Source organism: Grampus griseus (assembly GCF_964374135.1).
Source record: "Grampus griseus genome assembly, chromosome: 11".
In the NCBI taxonomy this organism is placed as follows: Eukaryota; Metazoa; Chordata; class Mammalia; order Artiodactyla; family Delphinidae; genus Grampus; species Grampus griseus.
This window is the reverse complement of record NC_139005.1, coordinates 98,187,862-98,208,174: the sequence shown is the minus strand read 5'-3', so window position 1 is coordinate 98,208,174 and position 20,313 is coordinate 98,187,862. Positions and strand designations below refer to the sequence as shown.

Sequence of the window (20,313 nt, the reverse complement as noted above, 5' to 3'; positions counted from 1 at the left end):
TTATGTCCTAAAGACAAGATGTTTGTGTAAAGAAGAAGGAAAAAGCTTTAAGAGTTCTAAAGTCACTGACGTGGACACCCACGCAACAAAGTCCCTTGTGTCCCACCCGGGAACCCCCTACAGAGTTAAACACAAGATGACATAAAACACGAAATGCTGCCAACATTACTTTTAAAGACTGTGGGGCTCAGATTGCGTGTCTCAATGCAAACGCATCTTTCTTTGCAGTTATTTTTGTGACATTTGATGTCACTCAGGTCTGAACATCCCAGGTCAGCTCCTTGGAAGCTGTCTGTCCCTCTTCTGTCTGAGCCTGCAGCTCTGTTGGCCGCCAGTGGGCACCGCTGAGGTCCTGGAAGGAAATCATAGGCGTGGAAAATGGTGTATGATTTTTCTTGAAAATTAAAACTTTAAGTGAAAAACAACAACAAGATAAGTAATCCTACCACCTTAAAAATGTACTTGATAAATTGTGGAGCAAGATTTAATACAGATGAGTATACGGGACAAGTATTTTCACTGATGTAATTGCTGCTTAACATTTTTTAACTCTCAGGTGACCCTTTACTCTTGACTAGTGGTTTCAGGCTTGGCAAAGACTCGGGCCCTGCTTGAATCTTCGCTCAGGGTCCCTCAGAGCCTGCCCCTTGGCTGCCTGCATCTGAATCTCCCAGGATTTGCCAGCAGATGCCTGGTGTCACCCCACACTTGTGGAACCAGGAGCTTCACCACTGGGCCCAAGAGTGTGTGTGACAGGCTCCCCTCAAGATTCTGGAGCCCCTGAAGTGTGAGAACCAGGGCTCAGGGTGAGGATAACCCTTCCCCTGGCCACCTGACCAAACGGAAAGGTATGGACAGCATGCTTCTTCAGCCCTTATTGGGTCTTTTCCTCTTCTGTGCTGATCATGGTGATTATTGTGGTGGTGGCAGTGTTGATGTGATGGTGGTGATGATGTGATGGTGATGATGATGGTGGTGGTGATGATGATGTGATGGTGGTGATGATGGTGATGGTGGTGATGGTGATGATGGTGGTGATGGTTGGGGTGGTGGTAATGATGGTGATGGCGGTGTTGATGGTGATGGTGATGATGGTGGTGATGGTGGTGATGGTGGTGGTGGTGATGATGTGATGGTGGTGATGATGGTGGTGATGTCATCCCTTGCTATAACCTCAGGGAAAGATTGAGGAGATTAGAGCCTGGAAGGAGAGGCCAGCTGAGTCCTCAGATTACTCGTCTCACACACTTGGGTAAGGCGTGGAAACTTCCTGAACCGCATCTGCCCTGCCTGCAAAGTGGAAGTAGCAATATCTTTACTAGCTGTAAGGCTTCTGCAAATATTCGTGGTTTTATTATTCAGACTCAGAGGACTGTGCTCGATTCTAATCATGTGACATCTTTGCGTAAAGAGGGAGAGGTGGAAGGAGGGCCAACGATTTGTGAACGGTCTGATGTCAGGCTGTTGTCCCTTATATCTGATGTATTTAGACATTTCTCTTCACTTGCATTGGTCCCTCTAGGTTGAATTTTAAAACATATTCCTTTTAAAACTTTAAAAAACAAACACAGACAGTGCAAAAGATAATCTAGAGTCGTCGTCACCTGCCTTTTGGCCTGGGTCCCGTGTCCCCTGTCCTGGCCCTTCCAGGCTGGCCGCTGGTACCCGCGGGCCGCCCCTCCTCACAGCCTCGGCTCTGCCCTCCTCGCGGGGGCCTTGCCGCTCACGGTGCTGCCACCGCCGCAGCCTCTGCCCGGGTTGGTGTGGTCCCCGTGCCGAGTGGCCTGGGCGGCCGGTCGTCGCCAAGAGTCACCAGCCAAGGCTGAGGAGTGAAAGCAGCGCGGCTCTCTTTTCCCCTTTTAGGTTATTGAAAAGGTTTCCCCCCACTTGGCCTTTGCTCCATCCAAATCAGATTTTGTTTCGTCCACTGGAGCTTCATCCCCTAACTCCGCGGGCTTTGATCTCGCCGTCGCAGTTGCGGCGTCTTCTCTTGCTGGCCTCGCCCCCCGTGCCTCCTTCCTGACACAGAGCACGCTGCTCCCGTCATACGTACTCACCCCTGATGAGCTACTTAAAAAATAAGCATTGATTTCCAGATAAAAATCACAATTAGTTTTAAATGTCCTCTGTAAACCTTGTTACAGATAATTGCCAGAAACGCACAGAGTCTGAAATTAATGAAAATCGACGGCCTCATTTGACGCAGGCTGTGCTGCTAATTTTTTCAGTTCTGTATCTGAGCCGTGTGGACATTGCTTGGGTAGAAGCCGTGCCTGCGAGAGGCCGGGTGGGGGCGTTTGCTGGAGGACACCATGCAGGAGTGGGAAGAACATGGGTTTGGGGTTGCCCAGTCGCTGCTGGCAGCCCTGCCTCCTCTTCTGGTGGTTGGATGACCTTCTGAGCCTCAGGCTCCTCATCTGTGAAATGGGTTTAGGAGTAGCAGCCTCCCAGCATCGCTGGCCAGCGATGGCAAGGATGTGCCTGGTCAGAGTCGGTGGTCCGGGCTTGGTCTCACCCGTCTCCCTCCCCACTCTCCCTGCGGCAAACCAGCCTTGCAAAGTCTCCGTGGTTTCATTCATTCCCTCCCTCCCTCACTTCTGCTGCCAGATAAACAGAAGCTGACAGGAGGCAGAGAGGACAGGGATGCCAGACAGTTCCTGTCGTCTGGACACAAGCACTGGCCTGGGGGTGGGGGAATGACGTGGTCCAGGCCGGGCCTGCAGACCCATCCGTGAGGACCTGTTCCCACCAGCCCCACTCCTGTGCTCTCGAGGCTGGCGGGGTGGTCGGAGTTGGCGTTTTCCGAGGCAGAGGGAGCCGCTGAGGGCCGTGGCTGGGAAGCTCTGTGATCACCTGCCCGTCTCTCAGCACTGGGTGGATGTGTAGGGTGAGGAACTTCTTCTGCAGGATCGCTGTAGTAACTGGGTGCCTTTATATTAAGTTGCATTCACGGTCAGCCCTTTGTCAGTTTCCGTTCCGGAATTCTCAGAATCGCGCGGTGCGTCCTTGGACAGAGCACCCTGGAGCCTTCACTTCCTCATCGGTCCCTGTGTGGCTACTGTTGAGGCCCACGGAGGGGCCAGCGCCACCTTCCTCCCCCTTCCCCTTCCTGAAGGAGCACAGGTGCGGGGCGGACCTGCCCAGGACTGACTCTTAGGTCCTGCTCTTTACTGGTCACAAATGCTAGGCGGGTACTTAGCACCTCAGTCTCCTCAGTCTGCAGGCAGGTAGAGGGGCGTCTGCCTAGTCGTGAGGCTGTTTGTTCGGTGCTGGGGAAGCAGACCAGCAGCACGGGGCCCCTGCCCTCGACAAGCTCACAGCCAGGTCTGGCGACAGATCAGAGCAGCCCCACTGGTGAGTGGCAGTGGGGGGCTCAGAGGTCTGTGGGGTCCTGAGAAGGAGCCACCGGTCCAGCCAGGGGTGCAGGAGACTGCATCCCCGAGAGGGTGAAGGTGACACAGGAAGGGTGCTTAACGGATCATGCAGGCTCCACTGTGACAGTTTCTTGCCTCCCTTCCTTCCCTCCCTCCCTGCCTCCCTCTGTGTCTGCTCCCCGCTCCCCTCCCAGTCCCCAGGTGTGTCTTTCCCTCTGTCTCTTCGGAAGCTCTGGACGGTAAACGCTGGTTCCGCATCAGATTCCTTCTATGCCTTTGGTCCCAGAGACAAATAAATGCCCCCCCGCCCACGTCTCTGCAGACAGGGGCTACAGAAAGGAGAGAACAAAGCTCGGGAGTTACTTACTTATTTCTCGCTCTGCAGAAATGTTTATTGGAAAGCAGCGCGGCAAGGTGGAATGGTTTGATTTGATTAGCAAGTCTAACTGTATTAGCAGCAAGACAGAAACGATATTACAATTAGCGGTAATTAGCGGTGCTGATGACTCTGGGTGGCAGTGCCGGGTGACAGATGTTGCTTCCTGGTCCCGGGTTAGACTGGGAGGGCACTTCTACCCTTGTGAAGGGACTCGGCTCCCCGGAGCGCCTAGGACCCCAGCCCAGTTGTCAGCAAGTCTGAGTAACAGCTAATTAGTCACATCACACAGACGTATGCCAGACCTGCTGGTGCTGTGTAAAGTGACTTCGTGATGTTTGGGGGGCAGTGGGCTTGACTTTGGGGGAGTCTGAGCCCCTCCCAGCCTGCCCTGCGTTGGCACCACTGATGACAGCAGCCGTGGATGGTTTCGTTCCTTTCACATCTCTTTATAGGTCCTTTGTCATAACACAGCCCCTCCCAACGCTGCTCATTCAGGTTTACCTGTGGCCTCTCTCCCCGAGACCAGGGCCCGGCCAGGGCTGCAGCGAGGACCTCTGGGGTGCCTTTGCTGATGCGTGGTGCACGCCAGTAGTGCTTTAAGGTGCTGGCATAGACTCAGAAGACACCAGGAGCTATGTAACTGCATGTTTACAAGTTAGTTGACCTCAACTTGTGTTGTCAGTCACCTTGACAAAGATGGAGGATGGGATGGAAATGCCCAAGACTCTACCTGTCCTCCAGGAGTTTCCAGACTTGCGATGGGGACGCCAGAGAAGCAGCCATCCTGCAGAAGCAACCGAGAGCTTCTTGCTGAGAGATGAAAATGTTGTGGAACTAGATGGGAGGTAGTGGTTGCCCAGCTTTGTGAATGCACTAAATGCCTCTGAATTGTTCACTTTAACTTTTTTTTTTTTTTTTTTTGTGGTACGCGGGCCTCTCACTGTCGCGGCCTCTCCCATTGCGGAGCACAGGCTCCGGACGCACAGGCTCAGCAGCCATGGCTCACGGACCCAGCGGCTCCGCGGCATGTGGGACCCTCCCGAACCGGGGCACGAACCCACGTGCCCCGCATCGGCAGGCGGACTCTCAACCACTGCGCCACCAGGGAAGCCCTAAAATGGTTATTTTTATGTCAGTTTCACCTCAATTTAAAAAAAAAAGTGCCAAGAGATATTTTGGAAGTCCAAACACTAAACTGGGCGCATCTCAGGGGCTTTAGTGAGATAAAGTTTCTGAAAACTCAGCGCTCGTAAGGGGAGATGATCATGGATGCCGAGTCTGCCTCTGAGGTGGGAAAGAGCTGGAAGGGAGAGGAGGGGAGAGGCGTGTCCGTGAGGCCTGGGGTGCAGGGAAGACCCAGGCGCAGAGGTGCGGTGCATCCTTTGGGGGAGAGGTGGAGAGAGAAGCCGGCAGAGGTAAGACTGTGTTTCCTTTCTGCTCCTGGCTGCCCTCCAGGGACTGCAGGAAGGGAGCAGTGTGGGCCATCTTTATGGCTGGGAGGAGGCTGCCCCGATGGCCCCAGGCTGCCTGGGCACATTAGGGACCAGAGCAGCCTCTGGAGTGTGGCCACCCTTTTCCCTGGCATCACGGGTGGACTTGGCCTCAGCAGCTGCATCTGCCAGGGCTGCTCAGAGGGGCGGCCCCCAGACAGCATCTCCCCCCATCCCCGCAGCCCCCAAGCCATCAGGAGGGTCCGGACCGAGTGCAGCAGAGAAAGACAGATGTGGTCTGCCCACGGGAGCCGGGCAGGGGCGCTGTTTGTCCAGAGCTGCCCGAGGCCATGTGGTGGGAGTGTCAGGGGAGCTGGAAGGGGTACAGCTTGAGGAAATGCTTTGTGAACTCAAAGTTCAGTTTCAGTTTAAGGGATTATGGGGGGGCAGCGAAAGGAATGTTCAGCTGTGAACTGGGAACATGAGTTCTCCTGTAAAGCGAGGTCCCTAGGGTGGGTGGGTGGCCTGCCTCGCTAGGGGACTCTGTGCAGAGCCCACACAGAACCCTAGCCTGTACAGTCCCGCAAAGGACACGTGTTTGGTCCCTTGGAATGAAACCGTGGTCCAGAGCTTTCCTACCGGACCTGGGGGATTGGACAGGCCTTCCTAGAAGAGGAAAAGCATAGCTGATCAACATGTGAAAAGCCCCTCGGCCCTACCTGAGTGCAGGAAACGCCGGTGAAAACCACGGTGAGATTCCATTTCCTCCTCATCACGTTAACCTCGGTGGAAAGTGCTGACAGTGTCCAGGGCTGGTGGGCGTGTGGACCACCTGAACTCTATGCAGTGCTTGTGGGCCAGAAACTGGCTAATTTTGAAAACAATTTGGAGTCGTCTAGTAAAGCTGAAGATAGATACACACACCCTGTGACCAGAAATCCTACTTCTAGGTACATACCTTAGAGAACTTCTTGTACGGTGTACCAGGAGGCCCGCACATTCCCAACAAATAAAAGCGGTGAGAACTTGGATGCCCCCTGACGGTAAATTGATACACAGCTACATGCCTGGCTCGTGTAGCAGCAGAAAGGGATGAGCCGGGTTACGTGCGATGACACAGTGAACTTAGGAAAGTGTACTTGAGTCCAAAAAGGAAGTTGCAGAAAAATGCTTTGGTATGAGTCCATTTATAGAAAGTTCAAACCGTGTAAATATATATATGTTTATATATTTATGTGTATTCATAAACATTTATAAATATATATGATATATAAAATGTATACATATAAATGTATATTATATGTATAAACATATTTGGTAAACTATAAAGAAAAGTCAGGGAATGATAAATACGAAATAATAGTTACTCATGTGGGAGGGAGTAGGGAGGGCAGGCAGGGGTGTTTCAAAGCTAGTGTTCATTTTCTTTTTTTTTTTTTTTAATTAATTTGTGTATTTTTGGCTGCATTGGGTCTTCATTGCTGTGCGCAGGCTTTCTCTAGTTGCGGCGAGCGGTGGCTATTCTTCATTGCGGTGTGCAAGCTTCTCATTGCAGTGGCTTCTCTTGTTGTGGAGCGTGGGCTCAGTAGTTGTGGCTCACGGGCTTGGCTCTAGGGCACAGGCTCAGTAGTTGTGGCGCACGGGCTTAGTTGCTGCACAGCATGTGGGATCTTCCCAGACCAGAGATCGAACCCATGCCCCCTGCATTGGCAGGCGGATTCTTAACCACTGGACCACCTGGGAAGTCCCTCATTTTCTTTTCTTAAGCTGGTACTTTGTACACAGATGGTATTATTATTCTTTAAATGATATGCACTTTATTATCTCTAGGATCTCTTCAGTACTTAATAAAAACCTTAATAAAGTGAACCTGCGGAATGGGGCATCCTGCCTCAAACCCACTGTGAGATTATGTGCTTTAGGCAGGCAGATGGGTCAGGGCTGTCCTTGGCCGTAAAACCTACAGGGACAGGGCACCTCCAGCTTTCTAGAGGAAAAAAGTTGTGTAACTTTTGGAAATAAGGCAGAATGGTCAAAAGTGTATGAAGCCAGCTGCGTATATGGTGAAACATAAGTCATAAGTTTGCTTTTTTCCCTAAAGTAGCGTAAAGGCCACATTTTAAAAGTTTTGTTTTTAACCAAGATGTATCTGGAAATGAAGCAGAACTGATTAGCGCCCCCTCCTGGGCAAGGTGAGAAGGAGCCTTGGCGACTCCAGCGGGAGGAGGGCTGTGCCCGCGCTGGTTCAGCACCACGGACAGCGCCCGCGACCCCGCGTCCCTGCTTTGGCGCAGGCGCACCTTGCCGAGTGGGGCAGCTTTGCCAGTGAGGATGCCTGGAGCCCGGAGCCCTGGGTTGGCATCCTGCCTCTTGCGCTTGTTAGCTGTGTGGGCTCGGGCATATTTCTTAGGGCCCTGGAGCCTCAGTTCCCTCCTGCCTTCCTTGGAGGGGAGATAAGCCGGGTCCCCAGCGTGTGCTCTGGGAGTGGGCGTCCTGGTTAGAAAACCCTTTGTGCTGTGGGAGGGGAAGAGGCTCCTTTCCCCAACACAGGTGGGTCCAGCACGTGTCTCTGTGAAGTGTCTAATTAGGTGACAGGATGGTTATGGGGGCTAGGGTGAGCACGTCAGGGTGGGAGAAGCCAGATTCGTCCTGCCTCTGGGAGTCATGTGACATGTGGAGGACACTATGAGTGGTGACTAGTGTCACCAGGCTCTTCACACACTTCCTAGGCTGCTGGCACAGGGGGCAGGGGCGGAGGGGAGCCCTGCTGTCGCTCTGCAAGGAACCTGCCCGTCTGCCACCTGCACTTCCTGCTCAGGACCAGCCTCAGGGTGGCCAGAGGAGGACGAGGCCAGGAAGGTGCCAGCACCGCCTCGGGCTTGTCCCAGGGGTGGGGCAGGTGCAGGGAGCAGAGGTGTCTCGGCCAGGAGCTTGGACCCTTGACCGTCAGTCTCCGGAGAGGGTGGCTTGATGCACATGGCGGCGGTGGTGGCAGCAGCTTCTGGAAAGTTCTCTGCTCTTTTCTCAGTGAAGTGAGAAGCAAGGCCCTCGACCATGCGTGCGGCTGGGGAGCAGGTGGAGGAGGCATGAGGACAGAGGCGAGGGTGGGGAGTCGTCCGTCCAGGAGGGGATTCTCTCAGCTTTAAATTTTGGGGCATCTGCTTCTAGTCACAACAACACCCATCTGTTAATGCACACTTCTTTCTTATTTATTTGTTCAGTGATTGGGTACTGGGAGTATTATATGATCTAGACTCTCAATAGCAAGGAAAACATTCCATCAGTTGAAACAAGTCGGTTGGCATCTTCATCTCCATATCCCACCCTGGCCTTATGAAGTCTAAATCACATTCACACTGGGCAGCTCTGTTTTGAACTCTGAGCCCAGCATGGGTGCAAGGATTCCTGCTGTTTGAAGACCTGTCCTCCTTTCTCCTTGATTTCTGGCCTGACGTGTCATACGCTGTAGTCAGAGCTGGTGAGGTGGTGACAAGGGCTGGAAGTGACCAGCTGTGGGCAGTGTTTGTCTAGCGATAAAACTCAACCTAAGTCCAAGGGAGCAGGTGCTGTGTGGCACCAGCACATTTGGGTGTGCAGGTTGTGTCTGTGAGAAGGTAAGCGTGGGTCACGTCAGGGCGTGTTCGTGAGACCCCTGTGTCCTTACACATATGCGTGTTTACACCATCGCACACCAACGCTTCAGGGCCAAGAGTGGAACTGATGTTTCACTCCTGTCTGTTGTCATAACTGCTGTGACCCCAGCCCAACGCTGATGGTGCTTTTTGGGCAGGGAGGGGTCACCTTAGTCCAGGGCTCCACGGACACAACTGCCCCTGCCAAGCCATAGATTGGATGATTCATCAAGTGTCCAAAACATATACACCCGGTGCTGTTTCTGCTCATCCTGCCTGTGTTGTCTCTTTCCTGCCTTTTCTGACATACCTGCTAATCCTTTTTTTTGTTTTTTAAATTTATTTTTTGGCTGCGTTGGGTCTTCGTTGCGGTGTGCGGGCTTCTCATTGCCGTGGCTTCTCTTGTTGCGGAGCACGGGCTCTAGAGCGTGGAGTCAGTAGTTGTGGCGCACGGGCTTAGTTGCTCCGTGGCATGCGGGATCTTCCCCGACCAGGGCTCGATCCCACATCTCCTGCATTGGCAGGCGGATTCTTAACCACTGAGACACCAGGGAAGTCCCCCTGCTAATCCTTTAAAAATTGATTTGGCACCTCCTCTGAGAAGTCTTCCCTGACTGCACGGTGCTGGGCTAGGTCTTCCCCTGCTGGTTTGACCGCTCTGGGAACAGGGGCCACATTCTTTTCCCATGGTGCCCCATCCACCTCTCATGGTGCCTTGCCAAAGCTGGGAACACGGTAGGTGCTCAACATGTGTTCGTTATATTTTGGAATAGTTATTTTCCCCCTCCCCTTGCCAAACGTGAGAGGACTTTTCTTCAGGTTCACTGTGAGAACCTGATGGGATTCCTGGAGGTAAAACCCAAAAATGCGGGCCCCACTCTTAGACTGGCCCCTAGGAGATTTTAGCTCTCAAACTCTTCTCCACTCAGCTTCTAGCAACTTGCTGAAGTTACCTTATCAGTGTTCCTGCCGGTACCCAGTTGCCCAGCTTCTGCTCCTGGTAAGCTGTGATTCTTTGTAGCCACCTGTCTGTCTGTGTGTCCAGGCAGCCTCCTGCCTCCATCCCCTGCCTCCCCTCCTTTGACCTGCCAGGTACCAGGCTGTACTAGGGCCCCAGTTGTCTGGCAGCAAAGACACCATCCCTGCTGAGTAAGGAGCTCCCTGTCTGTGGGGGCAAACACCCACACAGCTCTGGTGGAGCTGGTGCACTGCTTTGGAGAGGGAAAGGACTGGGATCAGATTAGTCCCGGGGGACAGTTCCACCAGGGCCAGGCTCAGAGGAAGTGCTCCTTCAGTGTCTGTTGACTGACTGAGTGAGGGCTTGCCGGCTTGCACATCCCAGCTCTGCACCTGGCTCTGCCCAGAGCACCCCTGAGCTGTGCCCTGTAGAGAGAGGAGTTTGGGCTCAACCCTGTGGCCTGTAAGAGCCCCACCTGTTTCCTCCACCCACTCGGAAAGTCAGCTCAGCCAGGACTAGGTTCCAGACTTGTTTGGCTTTTCAGGGTTCCCCCTCCCTTAACAAAATGATGAAAAGCGTAATAGGTCAAAATGCCTAAATCCACAACTCATTATACATGTTCCCAAAGTAAAAAAAAAGAAATAAAACAAGAAAGAGGAAAACAAAGAAAAGGAGTTCTCCTTAATCACCTTTCATATTTTCATTAACAACATCAAAGCGATTAGTTCTGGAAACACCAACCTGAGGTCGTAGTCTTCTCGGAAGAAGTTGGTGAAGAACGCAAGGCATTTGAATCGCAGAGCCCCGCCTTCATCTCTCATTGACGTTTTCTGCTCTGAGGGCTCCCCAAGACTCAGCTGTGGTCCGTCAGGGAGCTCACGAGTGTGAACGAAGTGGCATCAGTGCTCACTCTGAAGCGTCGGCTGCCGCAGTGTGGGCAGCGCCGTCGTGAGCCCGCGGGAGCCTCTTGCTCACCCCTCCCCACCGCCCTAACCTGGGAGTGCTTAGCCTCGAGGATCCGAGCCGGCTTCCTTTCTGTCTGTCTGCAGCTGTGGGGCGCCTGTCCAGTGCCCAGGGGGGCTGCGAGGCTTGTGGGATGTAGCACCTCTTAGGGCGCCCTCGGTCCAGCGGGGAGACAGACCCGACCCCTGTGTGTGAAGGGTCAGCACAGCCTCAAGTCACGGCACACTGGGACCCAGGGGACAGAGTGTCTACTGGGCACGTGGCGGGGGCATGGGTGGGTCTGTTCTCCAGCGGGCAGGCGGGCGGGACAGCGTGGGGAAACCAGACTGCCCGAAGGCCAGGCCCCCTCTCGGCTGCCCGTCCTGTCCTGGAGGTAATCAGGGCTGCGTTGGGTCCCTCGGGCGCCTGCAGGTACCTGCGGTCAGTGGTGGACACACTGTGGACACGCCCAGCGTGGAAGTGTAAAGCCCCTTCTTTCCATCTTCCCGACTCTGGAGGGTGGGTCTGCCTTGCATGCTGGGTGCCTCGGGCCAGTGCGGCCAGTCCTCATTGGCCCCTGCAAGAGGCTGAAATCCTGAAACCAGCTGCAGTGTGTGGAGAAGGGCCACGTCCCAGGGACTTGTAACAGGCTTTGTGGGCACGGGGTGAGGGGTGTTGAATGAGGAAATGCCATGAGTGGAAGACCCCCAGGGTGTGTTAGCACCCCCTTCCGTCCCGTCCAGCCCTGGGGGCAAGGAGGGGAACACTTGAAGTGGAGGCCGGACCCGGACGCCAAGGCGTCGTTCCCCAGAGCAGCCGGGGGAGCCTTGACCACACAGGTGCCCAGCTCCACCTTTGCCCGCCGAGCCCATAGCTATAGGGAGGGCGGGTGAGTCCAGCCTGGGAATTGCTGCTGCTGAGGGTGCCAGCGCTGCAGAGGTCACTCCTCTGCGCAGGCAGGGGTGGGGGTCACCTGCACGTGTGACCTGCGCAGGAGAGGTGGGAACGGGCAGCGTGGTAGGGGATGTGCTGTCCAGGGCGGCAGTGCAAGCACAGCTCCCGAAGGACCAGCATCTGGTGGGTGGGGAGGGGCCGGAGGCTGGGGGAGGGGAAGTCCCACAAAGCCCACCTCCAGGCTGGGGGTTCAGGCCGATCCGCGGCTTCCAAGGCTGAGACTCAGAGCAGCTGGGGCGTCCGCACCAGGCGAGGCAGCCTAGCGGGAGACCCACCAGCCACAGAGGAGAGGAAGGGTGGTAACGAGCCCTGCGACGCATCGTTTCCCAGCTGCCTCATCTCCGCCGTACGGACAGGGAGCTGAGATCAGCGAGGGTAAGGCGCTTGCCCGGGCTCACACAGCAGAAAGCAGCGAGAATAGGTTTGAGCCACAGGCTCCGCTCTGAGAACCGTGCAGAGAGGCAGCTCCAGGCTCAGCGTTCAGTGAGTCTCCGGGACGCCCAGCGGCACGTCTCTCCCTTTGGGTGACTTGGGCCTAAACCGGGGATGGAAGAGCTTTGATCCTCCCACCGCCACATAAATAAATAAGTCGAGGAGACCCGTTTCTTGTCTAAAGCCACATTAGAACCTTTGCTGCAGGCAAGAACTTTCTCCCAGGAAGCTCGCCCTGGGAGGTATCTCCCTTTAAGACGTACTTATTACTCACTGTAGCTGAAATTAGCATAATTGGTTCGTTGGAATGCGGGGCACAGTGACTGGGGCTCTCTCCTGTGGGGTAGGGGGGCTGCTGTCCTACTGCTGGAGGCGGCGTGTGGAAGGGACGCCCAGAGGGAGGGGTCAGGGCCAGGGGTGGGCCACACGCCGTCCCCGCCCTCTCTCGGGGCTGGAGCGCTCCGTCAGCAGAGGGACTCGACCTGCAGAGTGTGTCTCGGGGGGTTCTGTGTTTTGAGGGAGATGATGGTAAACACCATGCGGGGAGGACAGGGGCCTGGGACCTGCGTCAGGAATCATGTCATCTGGCGGCAGCCCAGCCAGATGCCTTCTCGTTGGCCTCGTGGTGCTGAAGGGAAGCTGAGACCTCCAGGGCCCTTCCCGACACTCAGCTGGACACGACGGGGCTTGGGTGGGAACGCAGGCCATCTTTCTCTGGAGCCGGTGCCCTTTCGGAGAACTCTGAGTGCCCTCTGTCTGCCAGGCTTTTCTCCATCACGAGGGATTCAGTGAGTTGAGCTGAAGGCGGGTCACACACATGTTCACAGAATCGATCTTTGGGGCTGGTCCTTGGCATGTCCCTCCACGTGGAGAGAGAAGCCCTGAGCAGAGGGCTCGGGCTGGGCCCTGACTTCGCGGGTGTTTGCGCTTACAAGAGTTTCCTGGCTCCCGTGGTGCAGACGGTCAGGGAAAGGCCTCGGGGTCTCGGAATTAAAGCGGAGTCTTTGGTTAGCAGTTAGCGTCTGAACTCTGCCGGGCTGTTTAGAAAGCACCGTCCTTCCTCGAGCAGCACTTTGGGCTTGGGATGATGGTATTGATGACAATGATTGCCCCAAAGACTCAGAGAAACAGCAGTTGAGCCATCTTGGGGCCACTGGACCGGCTCCCTGGAGGGGCCTTCGTAGCAGTCGCTTTTTTCTGGGTAAAAACAAACCCGTAGGCACTGGAACAGCAAGAGTCGCTTCATCCCGAGTGCCCTGCATGTCCAGTGTTCCCGTGTGACATTCACCCTGTACTTCTCAGCGGTTGCCTCACTCCCCGGGCCACCGCCCAGGCTCACGGGACCGTTCCCTTCTCATCCCCACATGAAGAGGGGGCCGGGAACCCATTTCACAGCTGGCAGAGGGTCCCTGTGGAGAAAGTACTTGGCTTGGGGCAAGACCTACGAGGTGAGGCCTGGGGTGAGCGCCTGCCACCCAGAGAACCCAGTTTCCTCATCTGCAGAATGGACTTAGTGCCGCCTGCTCCCTGGGTTGCCGAGAGAACCAAATGCACATGGAGGAGCCGGTCCTCTGTCAACCACGAGACGCTGCACAACTCGCAGGAATCGTTGCCGGTTTTATCCCCGTGGTCACCTTGGCGCTTGGAAGAACAGCCCTGCAGTGTGTCGATCTGTATCAGGCCAGCAAGGCACTCCTGGGAGACCTCGGTCCTCTGGCCACGTCGTGAATAGGGTCTGCCTTCCTCTGTCCCCTGCCCTGCACCCCAACCCCTGTTCTATGAGGAATGAGAGCAGCTCTCCTTGTATCCACCCAACATGGTGTCCCCTGTGAACGAGACACGGGGGTACAAGCGACTCAGCTTGTGTTAGCTTCTCCAGGGAAACGGGACCAGTAGAATGGGGATAGATAAAGTATAGATATAGACGTACAGCTGACCCTTGAACACAACGCAGGGTTAGGGGCGCCGACCCCCTGAGTGGTCAAAAATTCGCTTGTAACATTCCAGCCGGCCCTCTGTTTCTTTGGTTCCCCATCCACGGACTCTGGCAGCCTCGGGTCATGTAGTTACTATGGTCTGTATTTATTGAAAACATCTGCGTATTAGCGGACCACGCGGTTCAGACCTGTGTTGTTCAAGGGTATGTGACTTATGAGGAGGAATTGTCTCAGGCAGTCCTAGAGGCAGAGAATTCCCAGATCTACAGCCGGCCAGCTGGAGTCCCAGGAGAGCTGCTGGTGTGAGTTCCACCCCAGAAGCTGACGGGCTCGAGATCCCAGAAGGGCCCACGTCAGTTCAAGTCCAAAGGCAGGATCAGGCCGATGTCCCAGCTCAAACGGTCGGCAGGAGGGGCTCCCCGTTTCCCAGCCTTCTGTTCTCTTCAGACCCTCAGTGAATTGGGTGAGGCCCACTCACATCGGGGAGGGCGGTCTGCTGTCCTCAGTCCATGGAGTCAGGTGTGAATCCCAACCAGAAATGCCCTCACAGACACCCCCGGAATCAGGCGTGACCCCCTGTCTGCAGCCCCACAGCCCAGTCAAGCTGACATATATTAACCATCACACAGCTTTTGGGGGGACCGGGCCTTCGAAAGAGCCAGCAGCCCCGGGGGTGCAGGACACATCCCCTACTGCAGCCCGGAAGCGTGGCCAGCCACAAGTGACTTCTAACTGGCAGAGGAGAGACGGGGGCTTGGTGGGGGCGTGTTGCAGACAGGGGATGGCCTTGGGCCTCGAGGGACGGGAGGGCCCGCCGTGTCTGCACGGTGCCAAACCGCATCGCGCCGAACAGATTTCCTTAATCTTTAAGGCAGAAAAAGAAAGGAAGTCTCGACATTCTCTCTCAAAGCCAGCGTTTGACGTTGAACTTAGGTAGCCGAGGATGGAGGTGGGCGGGGGATCGTCTCTGCAGACCTAGGACAACTGGACGTAATCAGCAGAAATACGTTCGGGAAGTAGGTCCCTTGGCTCGTGGAGCCTCCGAGGATGTCTCGGGATGGTGGTTTCTTCCAGGTGGACGTTTATTTAGCATTTACCCTGTGCCAGGCCTCGTGCTGGACATTGGCTGCACGATGGTGAGTAAGCGCCCTTGGAAGTGGGCTTTCAGTGAGGGTGGCACGTGGAGAGAAGCGTGAGGTTGCCGGAGCACCTTGGGAGGGCGTGCTCCCCACTGCACACGGGCGGCGCGTCCACCCTGCTCCGGTCCCGGGGCTCCCGTGAATTTGGGGAGCTGGCCGGGCTCACTTGTGCCTGGCTCGCCCCATGCCCTTGCCTTCGCTCCAGTTGGACCGCATCCCTGCGTATCCCTAAACACACTGGCCTTGTTCCCGCCTCTGGTCTTTACCTAAGCTGTGTCCTCTCCTAGAGCGTCTTCCCTCCTGTTCACCCGTCTACCATCCGCACGTTTTTCAATTCTCAGCTCTTCGTAAAGACCTTCTGGCTCTCCCTTCCCTTGGGTCCTTCCGCTGCACCCACCACGCTGCCCTCCAGAGCCCCTGGGACCTCTCCTGCCTGTCTCTAACACCTGCCCACCTCCCCACCCCTACCCCCCGGCTTCCTCTGGGGGTCCGAGCCACTGCAGCAGGTGTTACAGATGCCTGCTGAGTGAGTGGACACTTCCAGAGGGCTTGGGGTGGGATCCTTCATCTGGAGCAGTTAGAAGAGGAACCACAGCAGGAGCAAAGGCACCGAGGGGCCCAGGAATTGTGACAAGTTCCGTAGTTGGAACATGAAGCATCCAGTGGGCACGTGAGAAGATGGATCAGGGCAAAGGGCCCCCATTTTGTAGAAAACTTTGATGACCCAGACAGACCCCCAGAAGGCTTTCCAGTCCCTTGTTCTGAAATGGGAACATATAGTCAGTGGTCACCGTGCATTCAGGGGTACTTCTAACAAGGAAGAGACCAAGACAGACAGAAAACAGGGTTGAAGAGGATGAGGAGAGGAGCTTCCCTGGTGGCACAGTGGTTAAGAATCCGCCTGCCAATGCAAGGGACACAGGTTCGAGCCCTGGCCCGGGAAGATCCCACACGCCGCGGAGCAACTAAGCCCGTGCGCCACAACTACTGAGCCTGCGCTCCAGAACCCGCGAGCCACAACTACTGAGCCCACGTGCCACAACTACTGAGCCCACGTGCTACAACTACTGAAGCCCGCGCGCCTAGAGCCTGTGCTCCTCAACAAGAGAAGCCACGACAATGAGAAGCCCGCGCACCACAACTAGAGAAAGCCCGCATGCAGTAACAAAGACCCAGCGCAGCCCAAAATAATAATAAATAAGTAAATTTATTTATAAAAAAAAAAAAGAGGATGAGGAGGCCATGCAGGAAGCAGGAGAAGCTCCCCCAAACTTTCAATCAAAATCCTCCAAGAGGGCTTCCCTGGTGGCACAGTGGTTGGGAGTCCGCCTGCCGATGCGGGGGACACGGGTTCGTGCCCCGGTCCGGGAGGGTCCAGCGTGTTGTGGAGCGGCTGGGCCCGTGAGCCATGGCTGCTGAGCCTACGCGTCCGGAGCCTGTGCTCCCCAGTGGGAGAGGCCACAGCAGTGAGAGGCCCATGTACCTCAAAAAAAAAAAAAGAAATGGGAACCACTGCCCTGGGAGGGCCCCGCAGTGGCCGTGGGGGCGGGCTCCCCGAGCAGTGAGTGGAGGGTCCCCCAGGGTTCCAGCCCCTGCTCGCCTGGCCAGCGGCTGCCTCGTGGAGAGAGCCCACCAATTCTGAGTCCCGTGATGCGTGATAAATCCCAGGATGTCTGCCATTAAACAATAGCATCACGAGGGCTGCCTTGCCACCCGCAATGAGTAAATTAAATATTGACAATTTCATTGACTGTTAGATTTAATTTGGAGCCATCTTGCTGGGGCTGTAATGGGGCTGGAGGTGACTTACTATTTAATCCTGCTGTCATCCCCGTTAAGAGTTGAGTAATGAGGAAAAGATGTACTTGTGACGGTGACACGGTCCTGACTGTCAGGCGCCTGGTCAGGCCTCCACCCCATCGATCTGGTGCCCGGGTGGTTGGGCCTGCTCTCCATCTGGACAGCCCCCGTCTGTCATTCCTACTCAGCCCCTGCCCAGGCCGGCTCGCAAAACCTCGTCCTCCTCCTGGGAGATCTCGCCTCACTTTAAAGTGTTTCCCACGGAGGAGCCCAGATCGCTGGCCTTCGGGAACAGCCTGTTGGGACTTAGCATCTGCTCCATCGTTTCCTGTATCATGGCAGTTAATGGTCACAACCGCCCTACGATCGCAGGTCGTGATTACCCAGATGAGGAAACTGAAGCCCAGAGAGGTTCCTGATCTTCCCGAGGTCACACAGCCAAGGAGTAGTGAACGGGATTCTGCACCAGGCTAAGTCCAGAGCCATTGCTTCTGACCAGGAACCGTGCCACCACCTTCTGCCCACTCAGGCCTGAGCCAGCTGGATCGCTGGCCTGTGGTCCGTTCTGCGGTTGCTCTGGGCTTAGCTTGACCATGACTGCTGGGCTGCCTGCCTGCCCACCCCACCCCATGGCACTGCTGTCCTTGTTGGCTCACACCTTGCCTTGGACATCCCTTCTCTTGTTCCTGGAGGGCAGCCCCTGTGCCATGTGTCAAGATCTGCCCCTTCTTCAAAGCCCGACTGAGGTGCCCCGTCCAGCGCCACCTGTACGGTTGGGTGGGACGGCTCTTCCCCGTGGCACACCCTTGGATGGAGTGGATCTGGTGTCAGAAGGCCCAGGTCTAGCCAGATCAGCTACATCTTGCTGCGTGGCCTCGGGCAGGTCACATCACCTCTCTGAATCTATTTCAAAAAATGTTAACAAGGATAAGAATACTTAGCCCACTATGTTGTTTGGGAACTGAGCTGAGACAGCCTGGTAATAAGAGCAGCAGCTACGATGTCCTGAGTACGTGCCCTGCGTTGGCATTTGTCCTTCTGCTTCACGTCCCTTCTCTCTATTCCTTACAGGAGTCCTTCAGAGTAGACAGTGGGGGAGATGAGGCCCAGGGGGCGTGTGCCCTCCCCAGACCCTCGCAGGTACGGAAGGACAGAGCTGGGAATCAAACCTGAGCCCATGGGATTGCTTAGCCCAGGCCCGGAGCCCCATCCCATCATGGTCCAGGCTGCCCTCAACTTGTCACAAGGCCACCACACTCCTCTGCTGTGGAGGCTTCTCTGTTTCCAGCTTCCTCAGTGCTGTGTAGATGTTTGCGTTCGAAAACCCTCACGTCCCTCCCGACACTGGCAGCCTGGCTTCTGAGTAAACTGTGTTTCATAGTAGCTGTACTGTGGGTGGCCTGTCCCTCTGGCTGTCCTGTCTGGAGCCCTTGGTGCAGTCAAGGCTCTTCCTCCTGAAAGGAGTGGATGGCGAGGCCCAGCCACGAGCTCCAGCCTTGTTTGACCCCCAAGTGTCCCCGGAAGTCACAAGCAGCCCCAGAAAGAAACGCATCGTCTGCACGCACATACACACGGTTGGGTCTGGACGTGCCCTTCATCTCGCTTAGCTGGGGTGGTCAGCAGACTTCCTGAAAAGGGCCGGACGGTGCATCTTCTCAGCTCTGTGGGCCGCAGGGCCTCTGTCGTAACTACTCAGCCCTGCAGCTAGCTGTCAGGCAGCTGTGGACAGTACGGAGAGAACAGGTGCGGTTGTGTTCCGGTAGGACTTCATTCGTGGACACCGAGTATGTGAATTTCATGTAATTTCCACATGACACAAAATATTCTTTTTTTTAATTTTCTTTTTGGCTGCGTTGGGTCTTCGTTGCTGCACACAGGCTTTCTTTAGTGGCGAGCGGGGGCTACTCTTCGTTGTGGTGCGCGGGCTTCTCATTGTGGTGGCATCTCTTGTGGAGCACGGGCTCTAGGCGCGTGGGCTTTAGTAGTTGCAGCTCTCGGGCTCTATAGCGCAGGCTCAGTAGTTGTGGCGCACTGGCTTAGTTGCTCCGCGGCACGTGGGATCTTCTCAGACCAGGGCTCGAACCCGTGTCCCCTACATTGGCAGGCGGATTCTTAACCACTGCGCCACCAGGGAAGCCCCTGAAATATTATTCTTTATTTGATTCCCACCCCCGCCGCCGCCACTGCCGCCGCGAACCATTTGACAAATCCTAGCTGGGGGGCTGTACAGAAACAGGCAATGGGCCTGATTTGACCTGTGAACCGTAGAAGCCTGGTGGCCTTCTGGGGACCCATGGCCCCCTCGTTAAAGACGGAAGGAGCAGAATCCGAGTCAGGATTCCTCGCTCTCCCACGTGTGTTCTGCAGGTGCGCTGTGGGAGGGTTTGAACCTGACGGGTAGACTCCATGGACTTGGTGCGGGAAAGGATGTTGCCGTTGGTGAAGTGATGGTTTTGTGCTTCTCAGTTAATCCGGAGACCCGAATGGCCCCAGAGAGACCAGACAGATGCCTGCGGAGAAACAGGTGTGACGGGGTGGAAGCTGGTAAAGTCGGGGCAGGACCTGACACGGGGATGCATCCCGTGTGGTTCAGGTTGGCTGGGTTGGTCCGAGGGGCCCCTCACCGCGGAGGCTCTGCTGGGGAGGGGGCAGCTTCATTCGCTGAGACCGTATAACCCAAGTCTTCCCAGGACCAGAGAAAAGAATTCGGCAAGATCCCTGTGTGTGCGGGGCTCAGAGGTGAAGAGGAGCCGCTTGCTCACAGGAGAGGCGCGAAGTCCCCCAGCGTCTCTGAGATGAAGGTGCTCGGCCCCAGAGGAGGGAGGGGCCGATGTGTCCTGGTGGCTGCGGACTCTTTCAGGGGCAGGAAAGTGCTGAACGAGTATCTTGCAAGGGGATTTGGGAAGAGAAAGGAAGAAGCTGTGGCGGATCAGTGCCTTCAGGGAAGGCGCCCTCGACAGCACTGCCTTCACCTCATGGGCTGTGCGGCCTCCCTCGCTCCCTGCAAAAGCAGAGGCCCTGCCAGGGGCCAAGGAAGCTCCTGAAGAAGGTGGGCCGAAGCTGGAGGGCCGGCCTGAGGCCTGGGAGCAGTGACGGGAGAAGGGCGGGTCCATCCGGGAGAGGCAGATGGGGAGCCCCAGCTGAGCGGGGAGGGGGCACCTTCAGGGCCAAACAAGACAAAGTCGCAGCTTGGAGGCAGCGTAACCCCGGGAAGCCAAACCCGCACACCTGGAAGCTGCGGGTCTTGGGCGGGGTCGGGGCGGGCTCCCCCGGGGAGTCTCCATTGCAGCAGGAAGCCCCCGCTCCGCTCCGCTCCGCTCTCCTCCCCAGCGCCCT

At 55.9% G+C, this 20,313-nt stretch overlaps 1 protein-coding gene across 3 annotated transcripts in view; it reads left to right on the top strand.

Moving 5' to 3' along the window:
- The window catches only part of PHF21B (PHD finger protein 21B), a gene marked incomplete at both ends in the record, with an annotated part of 92,806 nt that overhangs the window by 22,701 nt on the left and 49,792 nt on the right, over positions 1 to 20,313 (top strand). The window lies entirely within an intron of this gene.